The following is a 12106-nucleotide window of genomic DNA, read 5'->3' as shown; positions in this document are numbered from 1 at the left end:
TAACATTGCGGATAGGCTAACGCAACCAAAAATTGACTGATACAACCAATTAAAAATGCTATGCCATATTTTACCATCTAATTTGCTGCGGCAGCCAATCTTTTTTTCAGTGTAGATACCATTTAAACGGTATCTATTCCAACACTGATTGCTATTCGTTCTTCCCAACCGTACATGCACGAAAGTCGAGAGCCAGTAGGGATCTAGGAAACTCGGGCAGAAGGGCTTTTCGGAATGAAACTTGGCCCCGGGCCACTCCGCGACTCGACGGGCAAATTCGCGGATCCCTTCGATCGCGAACACATGACTGATGCAATGTAGAAGACGATGTTAAATCGAAAATCAAGTTAGATCGCTATTTCGATTTTTGATCGAAGACACGATTGACTCTTATTCTCCATAAAACATCTTCGCTTTTTGATAATGATTGCATTTCGGTGAATCAATTTGAATACTTGGAATGCGAGGTCGAACGCTCGCACTGCTTAATATCTAGCTTAACCAATGCAATAATCTAGAAAATGATGAATATACCCGCAGTGAGTATACCTGCGTGCAGTATCCGTTGAAAAAATTATGCCCGTATCCACGTCCCTGTACGTGAACACCTCGGGATAAACATCTCGTTGTACCCTCATGAAGAGTCAGCAAGCAACGGGATTCATGGTACAAGGATCGAGCTTTCCACGCCAGAGAGGGAAATACGATGGCATTATCGTCATGTAACACATTTTAACGCCTGAAACTCCAAACGCAGCCAAACTATTCGTATTCCTGCTCCATTTGCCACATCCATGCGTTACGTAACGTTACCGCGTTTAACTTGTCGGCTTTCGAAATCGTTCGCGTTCGAGGGGGCGGAAGGTGAGAAATTCGCGGGAAGGGTTACGCCGAGGTTGCGTTTCGCCCCGGGGCCCGAAAAGTCGTTGATATTGAATCCGAGAGGTCGCTGAAATAAATCGTTAGCTCTCGAGATAGAGGGGGAGAAAGGAGCTTTCCGAGGGTCGCGATTGGTTGCTCGAGGGATGAAAGTATCCACTTAGCTACGTTTTACGAGCTCTCTCGTTTTTTTTTTTACGAGTCCTGGAAAAGGAACCGAGTAGTTCGCAAATTGGAGCGTAATTCCATGAAGAGGTATGAGCGAAATGCGAAGTAAGATCGATTACATAAAAATTTTGTAAATCTGCTGGACAGAGAAAAGAAATATTTTTGTATTAATATTATATATTTTATTCGTAAAATAATTTGTGAGATACGGACTTGTGATGAATTTTTCTAACTAATTATACAGTTGATGAATGCTCTCCCAAATATGGTTCTAATCACGATGTTTTTTTTGAAAGGGGTCTGCACTCGCGCTTCAGATCACGCAGCTTTCGCAGATCCGTTCAGCGATGCACTCCACGAAGTCCGCGAAGGAACATCATCCAGGACCACGTCTGGCGAGATCTCGGAATGAAAAAGAAGGAAGTTGCTCGAATGTTGCGAACGGAGCACATCCCCTTCGTTTGCTCGCTCACGCGCTCGTTCGTTTGCGAGGGGTTGCGACGCGCGTGCGCAATTTCCAACCCTATTCGCGGACTCCTCCCCGTACCCCTTTCCCCACACTCCTCAGCACCCCTCGTGACACACGTGCATCGGTCGGAGCCCGCTCCATGAACCCCAACGAGATCGCCCCGTCCTCGTTCCCTCCCACCGTGATTCCTCCATTACTTTTCCTCTCTCCCCTCCGGTGTCGGTCCTGGGCCGAGTCCTGGTGTTCCCGCCATGTCGGGTGGGACTACCGCCGACGAGTACCGAACGCGACCGAATCGCGCACAAGACGAGTCGAGTGAACAAACAGGAGCGGGCAGCTGGAGACGGACGAGCAAGCGAGCGAGTCCGGCGTGCGTCCGTGCGGATAACACACAAAGACTACTCACTACTACACTACTATTATTACTACTACTGTTACTATTAGTACTACCATCACCCTACCACTATCACTACTAATCGGAGAAAATTCACAGTGGCGGAAATACGTCGCACTCAGCACGAGACAGCCCGCCAAACCAAAGGTAGATTGTTTGATTCGTTCATGGACCAACGTGTGCGACGAGTGGCGCGCAGCATGTTGTGTTGTTCTATCTTGTTCAGCGACGCCCAGCATATACGGTATGAGAGAGGTGTGCATCTCTGCATGAGTGTGTGAGAGGGAGGGAGAGAGAGAGAGAGAGAATGAAATGGGAGGAGAAAGTAATCATCGTGTGTATAAAATTAGGAAGTAACGACAAATGGTGGTGTGCGGAATGTAGTCGACTATCCTGCGAAGGACAAAGAAAATATAAAAAAGAAAACAGTTTTAGGATTGGAGAAATCGTGGAAAATATGAAAATGGAAATCTTCGCAGTTACTGTTTAATTTGAAAACGAAAAAGTAAGAAGTGAAATGTAAAAAGAATAGAGTGAGTGTGCGCGCGGCAACGCGGACAACTAGATTTGAATCTTCAAATCTAGAGGTGTGGTGGCCGAATTTTTGATGATTATGAAAAAAACGTAATCATAGGCATTAAATTAAATTTTTCTCAAGTTGAGGTGCGATTGTGAAATGAATTAGAAATCACTTTGGACGGAATATTGTATAATTTTCACCAAACAAAATCGGTTTGGTATCTTTTGGAGAACGTGAAACATAGCGTGAACCAGCGTGGAAGCTGTGAATCCTGTCGACTGTTCCAAATTTTGGATTTTCTCATATTCAGAGTTCAGAGTATCGCCATCACCAGCAAAATCCACCACCACCTACCACCTATCGCACCACCGCCGCTCCCACTGCCAGTGACATCGTAGCAACCACCACTACCGCCGCCACCACCACCACCACCATCACCACCACCACCACCATCACCACCACCACCACCATCACCACCACCACCACCACTGTCGCCGCCGCCGCTGCCGCCGTCGCCGTCGACGCCTCCTGCGCTAGCCGGCGACGGTTTACGGTAGTGTCCTCGAACACGGCATGCACGTATCGTGCTGCGAAAGTTTTACGAGTCTCGCGGTGCGCCAAACGAGAAACGTGTTCGTGTGCCGACGCCGACGTCGGCGTCGTCGTCGAGACGTGTGAGAAACGGGACAACGACGATTGGCGTTCCGATCTCCGAAAGAATCCGCTCCCTCTTAGGCTCGACTTAACGCACCGCAGCTCGTGTGTGTGGGAAACAGGTTCTTAGCGCACGCATTACTCCGTTTCTATCAGCGGATTTTACCCGCGCAAACGAGCCCTGGCTCCTCAGTTTCCCGGAGGAAACGCGTGTCCCCCCGCGACTGTAACGTCTCGTTTTTTATATAATTCTCTTTCGTATAAATCTTCACTCTCAATTTAAGTCTAGGTCCACAACCTTGCTTTAAGAGACTGTAAGTCCTAAAGGTCCTAAAGGTTCTAAAGACTTAAGAAATTGATCGATCACAGTTGAATATCAGAAAAACAATCGATTGTGATTGGTCAATTTCTTACGACTTTACGGCTTAGGGCAACTTTTTAAAACAAGGTTGTGAACCTAGATTTGTGCGTCAAGTCGATCGTTGAATGTGTCATACGTTACATTACAGTCAAACGTTGTTTCCGAATTCGGATCGATATGTTTACGTTGACCAGAAAGAGTTCGCGCGAAACGATCTCCGCGTGCTGTTCTGATAACAACAAACGTCAAAATCATCTCAAGTGGAGCATTACGATCCTTCGTGGATAGTGGCAGCGAACAGTTTTTCATTTATGACAACTGTCAACAAAAGGCGAGAATAGAATTTGCCATTGTCAACGGTAACGATATCTTTGAATCAATCGATACTATCAGCTCTTATAAATTAAAGCTCGTCTGTGCAGAGTTTGCATACGCAGTTCCCCAGTAAACAAACTGATGTTATTTGTTATAATAACTACATTCAGCGTAAAAAGTAACTTTCCAACTGTTGTAAAATTCTTGAATATGACTGATCTTATTTTTAGTCCTTCACTGGGTTTAAGTGTATAAACTTAAGTGTATAATCAAGAATCTTACAACAGTTGCTTCTTCTGCTAAACGCAGCCATTTTGACGTCAAAATGACGTCTTTAATATCATTTGGCGTCAAAATGACAACGAATAACGTCAGCTTATTTGTTGGGTCGTAATATTTTAATAATAATTAAAAAAATTAAAAAATATAAGACTCCTCGATATTTAATAAATTAAAAATAAAAATACATAAATACATATGATTTAGCGCGGTATTTAATGCGAAAGTATAACAAAAGTTATCTATATCTGGTGACAAGTATTTTAATATATATCTTCGTACGCATTTCGATACTTCAAGTCATTATCAACGAATTTAAACATATTAATTCAATTTCGTGCAAGATGTACAACAACCATGGTTACCAAGTCCCGAGTACGGCTGGGACCCGAAGATCCGTGCGCTGGAGATTTCATATTTCGACTGGAAACCGAATGATAATTGCTTCATTAAAAAAAAAAAAATAAGAAAAAGGCGCAGGATTTAATTCATGTTTTGTGACACTGTTACAGATTTTCTTTTCGTTATTAATATTTGACCGACGTAAAGTATCAACACAATCACAGAGACCTTCTTATTATTATTACAAGATTTATACATACAGTACGAACACAATTACAAACGTTTTTATTATTCGTAAAATAGTATAAACTGTGGACATAATCACAGACTTTCTTATTACTTTCCATGTGTGTAATTTAAATATACAATTATTAAATACTCCGTGCGAGCGATAAAACTGGAGATTTTTCCCATCTGCTGGATGATTAGTCTTTAAAACTTGAGTTTCCAGTCGAAATCTGTAAACCTGGCAACCGTGCCATCCACTAAAAAGATTGTTTGGATCCATTGCAGTTTTCTAGCCGGAAGGAAACAAGAAAACCTTCATGAAATAAGGCAAATTGTTGTAACTTGCACGCGCACACCCAGTAGTCAACCAAGTAAAATTAATACAATAAATATAATAAATAATAGAAAATAGAAAAGTTGTAAAATTTTTGATTTAAATAAACTTTTCGTCAAATTTAATAAAATGTGATTTAACAGTAGTTAACGTTTCAGTTACCGAGAAACATACTTCCCTGATGAAAATCTTATGATGGGAAGATTTGGAACGAGTATATACCCATTTTAGATAGGATTGATATCATGGATATATCATGGATCATGGGCATTTTTGGAACTACCTATGAGATTTCCACTAGGATTGTCACTAGATATAAACTATAAAATTTTTATTATTATACAAAAATGATATTATTTTTTATTATTATACTTGCACATTAAGTATCGCGTTGACTCCTACTTCCTTTATGTATTTTTGTCTTTAATTCGTAACATTTTATTTTTTTATGAGTCGTAATATCTTTATTGTAATTCCTAAAAAATTCTAATTATAACAACTTATTGAGAAATACAGACGGAAAGAAATATCGGGGAAAATTTCATTCGAAATCGCGTCGAAAACGCGTTGAAAATCGTCAATGCAAAAAAATCGTTCGAAAACTTTTTGAAACTAACTAACCGCTAACTGAAGACCTGTATTCTACATGGAAGCTCGAATTCTCACGGGGCGTTTTTTCGTTATTCAATCAGAAGCTACTTTAGCTGAGGCTATTTCTCCGTTTTCATGGATTATAAGACGAAGATAGTTTTAGCCGTGGTTGCTTCTGGTTGCATAACGAAAAACCGCCATATATATACCGGCATTTTATCCACTTTAATACCGAGCGCTGATTGGTGAAAACGGGTTATGGGGATAAAAACTCCCATCACCCATTTTTCACCAATCAAAGCGCCGATGTCTGTTATGAGAATATTCACATATTCTAACCTAACACTCAACGAAAATGGCTGTGTTCTGAAATTGACTGCCAGTACTAATAATCTATAGTGCACGTGATGTAAACTGTAGCATTTTTAGCACTGGCAATAAAATTGGAACACAGCCAGTATTAGTATCATCATATTGTCGTTATACATGTATTATATATAAAAAAGTTGCATAACGACAACGTAATGAAAACGAAATATTGTTAAGAGTTAGGACTACGGCACACAAAAACACTTAAACAGTAAAACGTAAGCAAACTGAAAAAAGCGTCATAGCCACCAAATATTGAGTGAAATAATTTAAACTACAGGTATCCTACGTATCCACGGAAAGATGTGGAAACTAATTAGCTGATATATTCAATTATTAGAAAAACAAAAATTGCATTAAAAAGAGGAAATTTTTAATATAAATTAATGTAAATGAAATTTAACAAAGTATGTTGTATGTATATAAGTTATATGTATATAAGTTTTGTATGTATATAATTTTATTGTTGAACAATATATTGATAATCCAAAGGATTAATATTTTCAAAGTGCATCATTTAAATTTGTACAAAACTCAATTTTATTAACGAAAACTCATAAAAACTTTTTCGAACATGTCGTTTTTAATATCACTAACAACCTTTTTTTAATAGCTGCTATTAAATTCTGACATTGTTTTTTATCGTGTTAACGGTCTTGAATATTAATCATTAGCTTACTTGATTATTAGCATATTTTTCATCAGTAAATAAACTAAATTCATATATAAACATTTTGTTAAATATTATTTATACTCATTTAAAATTGTAGCTTTTCGTCTTTTCAATGCAATTTTTGTTTTTTCAATACTGAATACATTCGAAAATGATAGCTGAATTCAATACTTAGCTAATTTCAATATCCTAGCTTTCTGTGGGATACCCTGTAAATGTTGAAGTAATATAACTGAACATAATTTTATCTTTACAAATATTTAATAAGTATTACCGTTGGGAATATCGTTTGGTAATATTTATTAAATATTTGTAAAGGTAGGATTATGTTTGATTGTATTACCTCAACATTTAGTTGAAATTCAACTAAATGTTGAGGTAATACAACTTCACTCAATATTTGATAGCTATAATAACTAGGTTCTTTTTTCAGTGAAGTAAGCGAATTGGTTAAACACAGTATAGAGACTGTAAGGCATAACGTAGCAATCCCCCCGACATGTTGATTTTCTTATGTTTCATTCTTTATGTTTTTCTGTATGCCATGGTCCTTAGGCCAAAGCACAGCACAATACATAAAGCATAAGAAAATCAACTAATTAGAGTCTTTTATTTCATGGAAAAGAAGAAAATAAAGTACTCTGATTAATTTTCTTATGCATTATGCGTTATGCAAAACTTTGTGCTCTCGCCCTTACGAAACACAATAATAGGAGTGGTAAGCTTTAAACCGTAAAATATTAGTCAACCAGTCACAGTCGAATCATCACAGTGAGAAAAATAATCAATTATGATTGGTTGATTTCGTACCTCAGGTATAAGGCTTGTTACATCTATTGTGTTTTGGGACCAATAGGCAAAGGAGGCTCCTCTCTACTACGATATAGTTCTTTTTCATCCGAATCTATGGATGATAGAAAGAAATTTCATTGCTCTCTCTAACGAATAAACGAATCGACGAAACGAAGGAGGAAATAGACTGAACGTTGAAAGATTCAATTTTTCAGGTTACACTTTATTCTAATTTCGTACGGATTGGATTTTTTTCGGAATGAATAAATTTTTTTCTTCTGTTAAACATATCTATTGCGACATAAGTGTATTCTATAGTGAAAAATATCAGAGATCTAATCTATTTTATCTGAAAAATGTGCCGCTAGCAGGTTTGTTAAACTGACTTGACTTTTGATGTTTCAAATCAAATCCTAAGTAATCAAAATTCTAAAAAAATGTTAATACTGCCAGGTTAATCTAATACCTGATTTTCAATGTTTCAAATTAATTCCTACGTAATGAAAAATCATATTTTGGAACGATATTATTCCAATCTCATCTTTCGAAGCATCTTTTACAATTTTCAAACTATTTTATCATAAAAGAACGTATTATACATTGCACTCTTTTTTTATTGTTATAAGAGATACTAATTTTTTATTTAAAAAAAAGAGGGGAAAAAAAGAAGTACGATTCCATGGTAATTCTCGGTTGCCTTCTATTTAATCGCGTAATATTTTTTTACGCAGCACTCTTTTTCCAAAGCCTATGCGTGGGCTCGGACGTCGTTGCGCGCATTAATCCGTGGTTTAGCGAACCAATTTAAATATCAGCGTCGCGCTCGACGCAATTTTATATCATTTCCGATATCGCGCGCCTGTGTGGGTGGGTTTAACGCTGCGAAAGCCCTCCTGTCGCCCTCCCCCTGCGTTGACCCCCGCCCGCGTTGCCCCCGCGTAGCCTTCGTTTGTCCCCCTACCCTTAACACAAACCGTTACGCATCTACACCAGATATGAGTGTTTTACGATGCGTGTCGTCGCGTACTCCGACGTCTTCTTCATCCTTGTCGTCGTCGTCGCCGTCGCCGTCATCGTCATTGTCATCGTCATCGTCATCGTCGTCGTCGTCGTCGCTGCCGCCGTTGCCGTCGTACTTCTCCTCGTCATCGCCGTTTGTAAACGAGCGTGTGACCGGCTCTCGTACGCGATGCTCGTAACGTCGTCACGACGTACTTTGCGGTATCTTGTGAGAGAAAGAAAGATAGAGCACGCGCGCATGCGCACGTGCACGCACGTAGTGCATACAGGGTGGCGCGTCCTGATTTTTGGACACATTCAATCGATACCAACATCGCCGTGTATCTTTCGTTTTTGGCACCTCGGAATAGGATCGGTTCGAAGTTCGTCGAAATGTTTCTCGTTGAAACTTTGACAATCCTCCCTGGTCCTTCTCGTTGTTCTACTCTCTCCTTTACCTCCTATAGTCGGGAATCGATCCGGTGAACACCCAGGACACCCGGTATATGTGTACGCTAAGAGCGCGCAGCCGGCCGGGCCGGCCGGCGAACGTGCGTACGTTGGCGCGCGCGAATCAGTGCGCGGCCGAATGCGTCGCGTATGCGTGCGCGCCCGTCAAACACAACAAATTTTAACCGCGACCGATTTTCTTTCCGTCTCCCACCGCGAAAAGGGCGAAATCGAGAGACTATCGGACGCCGCGAGTTCGACGATACCGTACGCAAAACTATACAGCAACAAGTGACCTCGACGTCGGTTGGCAACCGGGTGGACGCGATTCAAAGTGCCGATCCTCCCACCCCCGTCTGTTTGCCTGTTTCACCCGCCCGTCCACCCGCGGGGTGATCCCTCGATGTTCGCGTGGCTTCTTTGTTTCCGCGATGCGTCCGTTTGGACGAGATCTGCGGTTGTAAGAATCTATGAGTGGTCCTGAGGGTAGCAGGGAAGAAGGAAGATCTCTGTTTGGATTCTCCAAGTATCGCGTGGAACTTGAGTCTGGTAAAAATAATTACGCGCAAGCGTCCCTTCTCTGTTTTTCCCCCTGACCTGGATTATCGCGACTTGAACGCTGGAAGGACTAAACGCGAACACGTGACTGCATCACGACCGATTCCTTCGAGACAGGGGCGTCGCGTAGTCTCCGTCTTGGCAGTAGATCGAAAGTCATTGAAGCGCGAGACACGAAAGACGATGGAAAGCAAGACCGACCGCGTGCGGCCGAGTGCGAGCAATTCTCGTTCTCCGTTACCGACGAACGAGCTGTCAATTCGATACAGCGTGTCCCACCCATTGTCATCTCTCGTTCATCTCTCAATCATCGGTCGACAGAGCCGTACAGTTGTCATTAGCCGTCTACGAGGCTTAGGGAAACGGACGAGTCGAAATCTAATAATAAACGCATCTCCTTCCGTCCGTTTCCGTCGCTTCAGGGAGTTCCGGAGCAAGGCTTCGAGAGAAGGAAGAGGGCAAAAATGAGCGCCGCTCGCGCTTGGCGGCCGCGAGCAAAAAAAAGGGGGAGAACTTCGGGTACACTTTCGCCGACCTCGCGCGCGAGCCGGCCGAGCTCTTCGGCTCTCTCGCGACAAAGGCCGCTTGATTCAAGGTCCCACGGATGTGCACGCGCACACGCACCAGGCTCTTCGTGTACGGCGCGGCCCATTCGTCCACGGCGTCCGCGCTGCATCGAGGACGCTCGCTCGGGATGTAATTTCTTCCACGATATCTTTTGCTTATCATTGACGATTAAGTCTCAAATGCGTTGAATCGCACTGCTAACATTTTCCGACAATTGTTTTCCAACGAGCACGAAACTCAGCGAAATTCACCAAAATTTTTCTATCTCTCGAAATTTAAAAATTTTGTAATACAAGAAGTGCGCAGAAAAGCATTTTTTATAAAGGAGTGAAAAGATATAACGCCTTACCAGCAAATATAAAAGGATGCGAAAGACTTGAAATGTTTAAGAGATTGTTAACAACGTATGTTCGAAATGTAAGTTAAAGATTTATCGCAAATAGCTGAGAAAGCTAGTAATAAAAAGATCGATCGATCTCTCTTTCTCTCTTTCTCTCTCAAGATCGGTAATTAATTTGTTAAAGATTATTTTCTATAACAGCAGCATTCTGATTTTCTACAGTTCGAGTTTGCAACAGAGATGAGAAAAAGCTTACGATTGTCTGAATTCTCCGAAAAGTTCAAATCGAATTTGTACATTGGAGGTATGTCGTTCCTTTTCTCGCGCGTTAATCCGCTTTCTCGCGATGGCATCGCGCTAATTTCGGCATTACGCTGTGGCAAAAATGGCGCGCGAACCTTTTTATCCCTTTTTCTTCCCAATGCACGACAAACAGCACGATGAGTGCTTATATTCTCAAAAATTAGTCCGAAGTTAATGGCAGAAATTTCACGAAACTTTTACGGTTTGTGCGCAATTATTTCAGTATCTTTAAAGATTTGATAGACTTTCTTTGTTTTATATTTTTTATATATACAAGTTTTTGTAGCTTGTTCTGTGTATTTGACATCCGAAGAGTTTGTAAGTTAAAATTATCCAGTGGCGTGTTAGAATGCCAATTCTTTGCGAATCGATTCGAAGGAATGTCATAGCGAATTATTTAACGTCGTAAATCGACGAGCGAGGAAGATTTTTCTCAGCGACGTTTGCGTTAGCGACGCACAGCTAATATTAATTCCAAGCGTGTGGAATCTTCGGGTCTCTATAGCAGCTGGTTTATATGCGCTTCTCGGAATTTGCGTCCTGCGTTTCGCTGCGGATGAAAGAATCCGCAAACGACTCGTTCTCTGACACGACTATACGGAGTGTCCCGAAAAAGGTGTCCCTCCAATGCTTATGTTCTATTCTCGAAGGAATTTCATATCTTTTTGTAAAGTTTTACCTAAAAAGTGTTTTCAAGTATAATTAGCATAATATGCTAGTTATACTTGTCTACAAACTTTATCGTTAGAAAGGGAGAGAGAGAGAGAGAGAGAGAGAGAGAAAATTAAAGAGTTAGAAGTTTTTCTTTTTTCGATAAAAAGTTCTAAAGTAAAGAAACAGTATCGTTCATTCTTATGCTTTGGGCCATTTAATCTAGAGCATGAATCGACAAATCGTAATTACTCAAGTAGTTACAAAATTATCATTAACAAAGCCACGAATCAATGTTCATTATAAGAAAATTATATAAGAAAATTATAAGAAGATAAGGAATCGTTCAGTGATACGAATCCAACGATCACACACACATGTACATTCTTTTAAATCACCCTATATATGGCGGGCAACGGTGAGATTGAATTTTTGTGCATGCACCTACAGTCGATTCGACGAAAGTGCAACCGGAGATGGGGAACTAACGGGTGTCAAATTATTTTTACGCGTATAGTAAGAAATAAAGAATTAAATTTGATTGTTCATATCTCATTTCAGTTTGCTACAAATCGACCTTTCTTTGGTGCAAAGAGAATTAAATTAAATATTGTATATTCGGTCATTTGTTATAAATATCAAATATCAAAAACAATCGAGTTGTCACATTGTCTTTCAATAAGAAATAAAATCAAAATATTTTTATCTTATAATTACTTTGTTCTTAATTTGGTTTACGGAAAAGACGAATGTCTTAAATTTATCTTTATTCCATAATTCTTGTTTGTATGAAGCTATCGTTTTGAACAAAGAATAATACGCTACTATCCAGAATTTATGCGCGCACTATCGGTATGTCGAGATTCGCGA

General features: G+C 40.5%; 1 protein-coding gene across 8 annotated transcripts in view; it reads left to right on the top strand.

Moving 5' to 3' along the window:
• The first annotated feature begins 1832 nt into the window (after positions 1 to 1832).
• Tet (tet methylcytosine dioxygenase-like) overlaps positions 1833 to 12106 on the top strand; it is a 60242-nt gene continuing 49968 nt past the window's right edge. For 3 of the 8 annotated variants that reach the window (XM_018454462.1, XM_018454461.1, XM_018454455.1), the window contains exon 1: positions 2995 to 3206. The gene's annotated coding sequence lies outside the window, so the exon portion shown is untranslated. The other 5 variants (XM_018454456.1, XM_018454460.1, XM_018454458.1 and 2 more) reach the window with 5 other exon arrangements.

This window comes from Mycetomoellerius zeteki, unplaced genomic scaffold, assembly GCF_001594055.1.
Source record: "Mycetomoellerius zeteki isolate Tzet28-1 unplaced genomic scaffold, Tzet1.0 scaffold433, whole genome shotgun sequence".
NCBI lineage: Eukaryota > Metazoa > Arthropoda > Insecta > Hymenoptera > Formicidae > Mycetomoellerius > Mycetomoellerius zeteki.
This window is presented reverse-complemented; position numbering and strand designations above follow the sequence as displayed.